At 38.0% G+C, this 9,203-nt stretch overlaps 1 long non-coding RNA gene across 6 annotated transcripts in view; it reads right to left on the bottom strand.

Annotated features, from left to right (window-relative positions):
• Positions 1-1,850: 1,850 nt before the first annotated feature.
• Positions 1,851-9,203, bottom strand: part of LOC124167056 — a 69,931-nt gene continuing 62,578 nt past the window's right edge. Inside the window, exons 1-11 of one of the 6 annotated variants that reach the window (XR_006866596.1) lie at positions 6,389-6,429; positions 6,154-6,224; positions 5,040-5,175; positions 4,729-4,966; positions 4,418-4,655; positions 4,185-4,344; positions 3,888-4,111; positions 3,654-3,812; positions 3,111-3,573; positions 2,682-2,877; positions 1,851-2,425 (exon numbers count right to left, since the gene is read on the bottom strand). This is a non-coding gene — a long non-coding RNA (uncharacterized LOC124167056). Of the gene's footprint in view, positions 2,878-3,110; positions 3,574-3,653; positions 3,813-3,887; positions 4,112-4,184; positions 4,345-4,417; positions 4,656-4,728; positions 4,967-5,039; positions 5,176-6,153; positions 6,225-6,388; positions 6,430-9,203 lie in introns of those variants that run through there. The other 5 variants (XR_006866593.1, XR_006866597.1, XR_006866595.1 and 2 more) reach the window with 5 other exon arrangements.

Genomic DNA, 9,203 nt, shown 5'->3' with positions numbered 1-9,203 from the left:
CGAAAATAACGTAAACGAATGCACTCAGTAACTTCCCACACACTGTTATTGAAACTATTGCATAGGGCTTTAATGTTAGTCCTAGGGATGCCGAGGGAGATAAGATGTGGCGATTTCATTGGACGTGGGAGGAATTAATGGTTGAATTTAACGTCAATGGTTTTAATAAAGCAGTGGAATTTGACTAGCAATAAGTGTTTTTGTTTACGTTATGAATATGTCATTCCACGAAGTCACGCTTAGTAATTCTAAATTCCTCTGGCTCCATCACCTCTCGCCATATAGCGTTCCCTCAGGAACTGAAATCGGTCTTTCCTTTTAACCTTCTGAATCCAAAATGGTTAATTCACGGAGTTTGGAAGTTTATTTCAAATAACAGTCGCTTTGGATCAAAGAATCACTAATTGCTCTCCTAGACCTTCATCTGTCAACATAACTGTTTCCCGATATAGACAATCACGGTGCTGAAGTCGACTTAAAGCTCAAGTGTAGCTACCGCACCACATTTAAGATTATATTTAAGTGAAGTCACTTAAGTTAAGTGTGTAGTGTAGACAAGGTATAAGCCCCCACGACGGTAATATTTTGAAGCGAGAACGGAGGTGACAACCATAGAGCATCTGGAGAGGGCGTTAGCTACCCCTCCTACGGTAGGAAAGTGAAGCCAGGGTGGCGTGGCACTTTAGCCGGTCCGCCATATTCCATTACCCCGGGTGGAGCAGAAATACATGGTTCCTTATGGGGAATTCGTCAAAGGAAACTCAATATTTTACCTATTGACAGCCGGAAAAAGCCGTTCCCACCGATGAGGGAAGGTTATCTGTTGAATATAAAACCGGAAAAAACCATCTTTTGGATGAAATAAACGATTCAACCACGGTGTAGCAAATTAAAAGTATGACGCACGACAAGTCATTTGCGACATTAGCAACTAATTTTCAGCCGTAAGGTGAAAAATAACTGATGAATTCATGTGAAACCACTAAGTTATAACTTGAGATGATCACAGTAGAACTTTTTAAACAAAATTCAGTTATGAAAGTAAATAAAAAAGGATAAATGGACGAGAGAGGAATGGGAGGACACTGAATGCTACGATAATAACGACGTTTAATTGCTATTGCGTGCACTACAAGATTTTATTTGGCTTATAATCCGTCAAAAATATACATAAATCGTGATTCAAGGAAAGAAATGATTTAGTAAGACTTAGGAACTTTGACGTGGGAAGTAGACGCGTTCATGATGCTGTTGGCCTGGGAAGGATACGAGAGTCAATCGATGATCTTTCTCAACAAGTGCATCGAAAAGATAGTCGGTTAAAAATTTCTGCATTGAGGGCTTGGCTCTATCTTATTTTCATCAAACAATAATCACAACGGAAATCATGCCTACAATTACTTATCAATGCTGTACTAAAGTATTGATGGAAAAACTTTGTACACACAGAGGTCAACCTTCCATTCTTATCACCGGACTTTTTTTCGGATATGTAACTTCAATATCCAAGTGTTTCACGGTGTAAATCATTTCCGAAACTCCTGTTAAAAACCTCGTGGCCATTAAATGGAAAGGGCTTCCTCATCAAAGGACAAATTTGCGCATTAGGTAAGTAAAATATCGGCTAAGAGACAATATCGAAAGAGATTTTGCTTACAATTCCGAGTAAACTGCTATCAAAACAGTAGTATTTGAAGAAATTGAGGATGGGTCTGGTGAATTTCAAGTGCTGACAAATCAGAAATTATTTTCCTTCCCCAAAATCAGACGAACATGCACCGTGGATGACAGCTGTATTAAATGATATCTTTGAAGGAGGTATTAAAAAAAGAAAACTATTGCAATTTTCCAACTTATATAATGTACACACCCATTAAATGTTACATTTTCAGATTTCCAGAATGACTTAACAATGTTATTCAAACTGATTACTTATACAATTCATACAAAGTAACCAAATTAACAATAAATCTTAGGCAGACATGATGTAACATTCCATTATAATGTATTCAGATTAACAAGAGAACTATGAATACACGATGAGGCTGCCACACACCCAGGATTATTTCCAATTTCTGTATGTTCATACACCCTCAATTACATTGGTTACTGGATTAGCTGAACCTGCAATGAAAAATATGTATAAACAATTCAGCTGTATTACACCTAAATAGGATATATTTGACAATTTCTATGGACAGAGTCTGTGTGATATATCAAATTCTTAGTATCACCAATAAGGTAAACCTCTGGATGTTTATGAAAAATGCTATCACTTAAGTTTCTATTTCATCAGTAGAACAATGAATGATCAATTACAATTTGCATACAACTTTCTGCAAAATAATTCTTATGTCGAGAGGGTGATCTTCCTACTAGCACTGTCTTTCTGCTGAACTTCCCCCCCCCCTCCTCTGCTAAGGAGCTGAAATGCAGTAATTCAAGAATTCCGTTAAAAAGTTAAAGGTCCACTGGGAAACTATAAAACAGAACAATATGAAATCACCATTCCACAACACTATCAGTCCTTGACAAATACATTTCATCATTTACCAAAATATCTGCATTTATAATTTCATTAAATAACTACAATAATAATAAAATATTCCATCGTTTACTGACCACTATAGTATGCTTTCTGACTATTCAAGCTAACTCACGTCTTAAAATTAACCACTTACCAAACAGCAGGATTGGTGATTGAATTTCATATAAAATAGGCATTTCCAATCATGTCCTCCATATTAATGCTTCTCACCATTAGGAAAAGGAAACCTAACATACATCCAAAGTACTTTCATGGAATGTTTTGTAGATGCACTTCCATCACTCATCAAACAATCTTAACTTTCAAGGTAGCATAAAACAGTAACATTTCTGGAAAACAAAGAAAATTTAGAGTCATTTAATATAGGCAGTGAATTTTTGCTGGTAAAAAACCTAACCTATTGGAAAAAAACATTTTCACCATGAATAGGATATTTCGAACAAATATTGCAATTCAGCAAAGACCTCAAGTCAATCTTAATCACTCATTCATCATCATCATTAGCCACCAATGCTAAGATTGGTTTAACACAGCTCTCCATTCCTCTCTCCTGTCCGCTAACCTTTTCACAGCAATGGATTTCTTCTCTTTCACATCCCTTATAACCTGTCACATTTCGCTCATTAATTCGGGGCCTTCCTCTGCCCTTCTTCCCTCCCATCTGACCTTCCTTTTTGCAGAAAGCCTTCTTTCAATGAGCTAATCTACTGACTATTTACATCCTGCATTGTCCATCCTTGATAATTGGGTTTCCCAGGTAAGGAAACTCTTTCACCCATTCTAGCTTATGCTTTTATGGGTTAATGTTCGTCTTAGTCTCCTCTGCTCCACTGAATACTAGCTTCTTAGTCTTGTTTTTATTGATCTTCAGGTGATATCTGGCTATTATCCTTTACATATTTTTCAATACGATGACAAATCATTCATATATCTGACACAAGACCGTTATGGAACACATGATAAATGTTCCTCACGTACAATATCCAACACAGCATTACAAGCAGCAGGATGACTTCCAGCCATTTCTGAAAAGGTAGTAAATTTTGAAGAAGAATATCAGCTGAAAAATGGCTGAGAATATTATCAAAACAAATGGAAAACTTACCAATAGGAAGTGACACTCCCATTTCTTAAGAAGTGATCTCAAATCCAGAATACAGTTTATATCTAATGTTCCACATCAGCGTGGAACGTGCCATAACCATTCCTCAGGTAAAAAATCCAACATAGCATTACACCAAGTAGAATGGACTCAAAAACATTCCTGAAAAGTAAGTAACTCTTGAACAGTACTCTAACAATGGCTGTGAATATTATTTTAACAAAATGAAACACTTACCACCAGAAAGAGATGCCATCAATTTTTAAGACGTGATTTCAAATCCAGACTACAGTTCAAGTACAGCATAATGTCATTCCCTCACTTAGTGACCCCCATCATTTCATATTTCATACTCAACATCCAAGCGGAATATGTCATACATATTCTCGTAAACATAGAAATTCTTAAGGAACTTAATTTAACACAGCATCACTCCAAGCACGTTGAAGACGATCACATTTCTGAAAAGTATGTAACTTTTAAACTGGAACTCGGAATTTCTGTGAATATTATCAAAGCAAATGGAAAACTTACCAATACGAAGTGACACCCCCATTTCTTAAGAAGTGATCTCAAATCCAGAATAGAGTTTATATCTCATGTTTCACATCGGTGTGGAGCGTGCCATAAACATTCCTCAGGTACAAAATCCAACATAGCATTACACCAAGTAGAATGGACTCCAAAAACATTCCTGAAAAGTAAGTAACTCTTGAACACAACACGAAAAATGGCTGTGAATATTATGTAAATAAAAATTACCTTACCGATAGGAAAAGAATGCCATCAATTAAAAAGAAGTCGTTTCGAATCCAGAATACAGTTCATTTTAGACTTCATGTAGATATCATTAGGTCAGCCTCCAGTTACAGACACCCTTCAAGGAGATGAAAGCCAGGTAATTATGATTCAGCTTAGTCATGGAACATGCAGCACATATCCCTGTGGTTCAACATCCAATGCAGCAACACATGTTTAACCAGCTGAATGAATGAAGAAAACACTCTGAAAAGAAATTACCTCTTAAAAAGGAATCCGAGCATGCCTGATAATATTATCTAAACAGAAATAAACTTACCGATAGGAAAAGAATGCCATCAATTAAAAAGAAGTCGTTTCGAATCCAGAATACAGTTCATTTTAGACTTCATGTAGATATCATTAGGTCAGCCTCCAGTTACAGACACCCTTCAAGGAGATGAAAGCCAGGTAATTATGATTCAGCTTAGTCATGGAACATGCAGCACATATCCCTGTGGTTAAACATCCAATGCAGCAACACATGTTTAACCAGCTGAATGTGTGCAGGAAACACTCTGAAAAGAAATTACCTCTTAAAAAGGAATCCGAGCATGGCTGATAATATTATCTAAACAGAAATAAACTTACCGATAGGAAAAGAATACCATCAATTAAAAAGAAGTCGTTTCAAATCCATAATACAGTTCATTTTAGACTTCATGTTGATATCATTTGGTCAGCCTCCAGTCAAAGTTGTTACCACAAAAACAAATATAAACAACACCTACGAGCAAAAAAAGATGAACAAGAGCTAAATGAAAAATGATATTAACCAAACATTGCAGTAACTAGCAGCAAAAACTAATTACAACATGTGGCCTCCACTTTCTAAGAGATATGGGGACATGAATGGGCTATGGAACAAGACAAAACACATTCAGGGCATGTTAAGTGGTCAAGATTCAATAATACTGTCAAATGATGCTTTCACAGCGATGTTTTTAAGACTGAGCATTTTATTTCTCAATGAGATCAATTAAGGTGTATATAAACCTATCAACAGAGGAAGAATTTCATGCTCTTTTGCTGCTGAGTAAGTGATGCTACTGGTCATCGCTAATGATCATAATAACTTTTCTGTCGATAATTGTAATATTGCCTGGCATTCCTATCAAAACATGAGACGCAATTGTAAGGCCAGTATAATAACTTATTAATTTTGCATTTTAGATCTTATTTCCACAATTTGTGGAAACCAAAATAAATTTGCCAATGCTTGGTTGAGAACCACCTGAACATATGTTATGTTTTTAACAGACGTCGAATTTTGGTGCCTTAGAGTGCCATGCGTATCTCCGCTCTAAATAGACCTAATATCTGAACACTAAGTGTTCAATGATGCACAGTATTCACTCACATCTCACAACTTGCACAGCGAATTGGTACCTTTTTTACCATTATGTCAATACACCAAAATGTTCACCAGCGAAAGTAGGCAGAGATGAAAAGAGTTCCAAAAACGAACTGATATTTTTTTAAATTTCTTACTTCATTATGATAAGCATTATCGCTCATGACAAAATCCAACATAGAATAATATAATTTTAGCACTGATAAGTATTAAGTAGCAATTAACCTGTAAACTGCCGCACAGGAGTCCACCTGCTGCACGTGGCACATACATAGACAATTAACAAGGTTCACCATGCACTTCAAGCAAATGCTACAGATATTACTAATAATTGACTATTTTGCAACTTACCGGTGGAATGTAATTCCTGGTATCCTTTTATCGGGGCAATTACTGCACCCGTTAGCCGCGCAGCAAACCATCTGCGAAGGTTGAATAAAAATGTCGTTTTCAAGGTTAAATACTCACTTTTTAACGGAGAAAATAATATATCAGTATTAAGATGAATTCTAGAATATCAGCATACGTTCAGAATGCTTCAGCAGCATCGGATTACTGAAAATTAGGTGATTTTCTTAACACGTACCTTTATGAGAAAACGAGCGAGCGGGGTAAAGGAATATGGCGGACGAACAAAAGCGCATCGGGTAAACAGGTTTCTGCTGGCTTCACTTTTTTCACCTAACGCCCTCTCCAGATGCTCTATGGTGACAACCGATGTAACCCGGGTTGACTGACGCATCGTGGTGGAAACGCTAGTTCAGTGACTGCGGCAATTCATATGATGGCTTGCGCTTCTCTAACTAGTCCAGGAACTTTATTCCGTTCTCTGTGTAAGGATAGATTAGAAGCATAATTGGCTTATTGGCAAGGGGTACATCTGAAATACTCGAGAAAAACTATTGATCTATCCTCAATCGTTCTTCGACAATAAGGATCTATGATTTTTTATTCGTGGCGGTAAGTTAATGTCGAATAAATAAATTTTCACTTCATTTAGGGCTTACGTAGAAATGTCAGGCTATGACTTGACACTCTTCATTGACAGGCTTCATTAAAATTAGCACTACATATTTCCAGATTATAAAAAGCGATAAAATAAATAAAAAATACTTATCCGAAAGGACAAGCAAGGGACTTTGTTTTTCTCCCGAGTAACGAAGGAATTAAATAAATGCATGGTAGAATTCAGGCATTAATATAATACAAACATGCAATTCTCTGACTAGTTGACTTTCAGTGTCCCAGAACCTCCCACTGGACGCCTATTGAGGCATCTTGTAGATATAGATTTGTTATTTCTTGTTTTGATAATAACGTCGAAATTTCCTGCAGTTAAACTTGGATTCAGCCACTTCAACTACACTGTCACCTTAGGCACCCTGTTTATTTCTCAAAGATTTTGACATTTCAGTCCATTCCAGCAATAATTCAATGAAAAATACCTTTCCGTTACGCGGGTTTACTTCGCATTACTCAGAATGCTGGGCGGATTACCCATCATCATCCAGACCAAAGCGAGGCCGCGAGATGGCTTAGAGGTAGTTACGAGGAGGTGTAGGAAGCATCAACAGTCCATTCGCGATGCGTGCTGCCACCCGCACGGCAGCGGGGCGAGACAAGCGCACGACCCCGCTGCTCCGAAGGGACCTGAATCGGGAGGCGGCAGATAAATCAGGGGAGGGCGGGAAATGCAGACTGCGGCGTGGTGTTGAAGGTGCAATAATAGATAACATCCTCAATAATGTGCGGAAGAAACAGGCCTTATCAATGGTGTCCTCGCTCTCCCTTATCAACACTCCAAAAAATTGTTGCAGGATTCCCTTCATAGGAAATATTTCTCATTCTGTTACCTCCTGCTTCCCGAAAGAAAAATACAGAATTGCATATAACACCCCCTCAACTCTCAAAACATTGTTACCCAACTGCAAAGATCGTTTCCCACCAGAGAAAAGAAGTGGAATTTACTGCCTATAGTGGGACGAATGTGGTATGAAATACATCAGCAGATCGGAGAAAAGTGTTAAGATCAGAGTAAGTGAGCATCACAACTGTTTCAAGAAGAAAAAAGAGCAATCCAACTTCGCCAATCATTTATTAGATGGCAAACACAAAAGTGATTTCAAGCCGGACATCCTCCACTCAGAAGAAAACAGGAGGAGACTCGATGCCCTGGAAACGTTGGAGACAATGCAACATTTAAAGGACAACACCCCCCTTGCCGACGAACAAGTGCTCCCCTCCCACTCCTGTTCCTTTTCCATCCCCATCAGTGAACTCCTACAGTGACAACCTTTAAATTTTCAAGTGCCTATTCACCTGTTTGCCGTTAAAAATTTTCAAGAACGAATACTACGCAGTGCTTCTACCAAAATTCCCCCAGTGACCCATGTCCTTCCAGGAAGTCATTAACCCATACCAGCACCATCCGCAGCCGGACTCAACGACCTATCATAGACTATTATGGTTTAGAAAAACCCAATGTACCCCGCTAATTCTCTTTTTCTTCCCCAACACCGCTACCTTCCTTAGCTCTCGTCTCCTCACCCACTTTAACCCCGCTCTCCCCTCGCTGCTCAGATACCTATCCTCACAGGAAACACCCTTGTCCCAAATCAAGGCTGCCCCTTCCCCAATTCCCCCTCCCCCCATTCCGTGCTTTACCCTCACCCCCGCCCTCTCAACCAGCCCTTTTCCTTTCTGATAAATGTCCTCACTGACATATTTGTGTACTTTGTGTATAAATATAAGTTGCATGCAATACCAGTCACCTCACGATGTAACCAAGTTACGAAACCCGGGTCTTGCCCATAATTAAATAACAGCGAACCTTACAAAGTTTTTATTTCTTTATTTCATTAATGCTATCATGGTTTCCGATAGATTGTGCCATCTAATGACCATGAATTCGTCACCTAGATAAATAGAATTGGTGAAAATATTGCATTCATACTTCCCATAGCATTCTACGTTCTGTCTTAATCCTGGCATAAGATTCAAATGAATGAAAAACAAAAATGGCACAAAAATGATTTGTTCTGCTGTATTAAAAAACGATGGCAGATAAGACAGTATAAAGATGAAGTAATCAATACACATTAGCATTATTACCACGAGTATAAATATTCCATAAAAATACTAAATCTTTGTTCGCAAATAACCTAATTGACGAAATGAGTGATGAAGATAGGGTCTTGATGTTTGTCGGGATGTGAAAAGAGCAATTTTCCAGACCGATCATTAACAAATAAGGGAAGTGTACGCCAACTCATGCCACCCTGGCTGGAAAAGATGCAAGTACTAGAAAATCATCGATACGCCAGAAAAGCACTTCACATAAAATTAATATGTACCGGAAGCTAACTTTCCAAGAAAAATATATGTAAACCCCAATTCGCCTA

The sequence above is a fragment of the Ischnura elegans genome, chromosome 10 (genome assembly GCF_921293095.1).
Source record: "Ischnura elegans chromosome 10, ioIscEleg1.1, whole genome shotgun sequence".
In the NCBI taxonomy this organism is placed as follows: domain Eukaryota; kingdom Metazoa; phylum Arthropoda; class Insecta; order Odonata; family Coenagrionidae; genus Ischnura; species Ischnura elegans.
The sequence above is the reverse complement of the archived record's forward strand: the minus strand, read 5'-3'. Positions and strand labels throughout refer to the sequence as shown.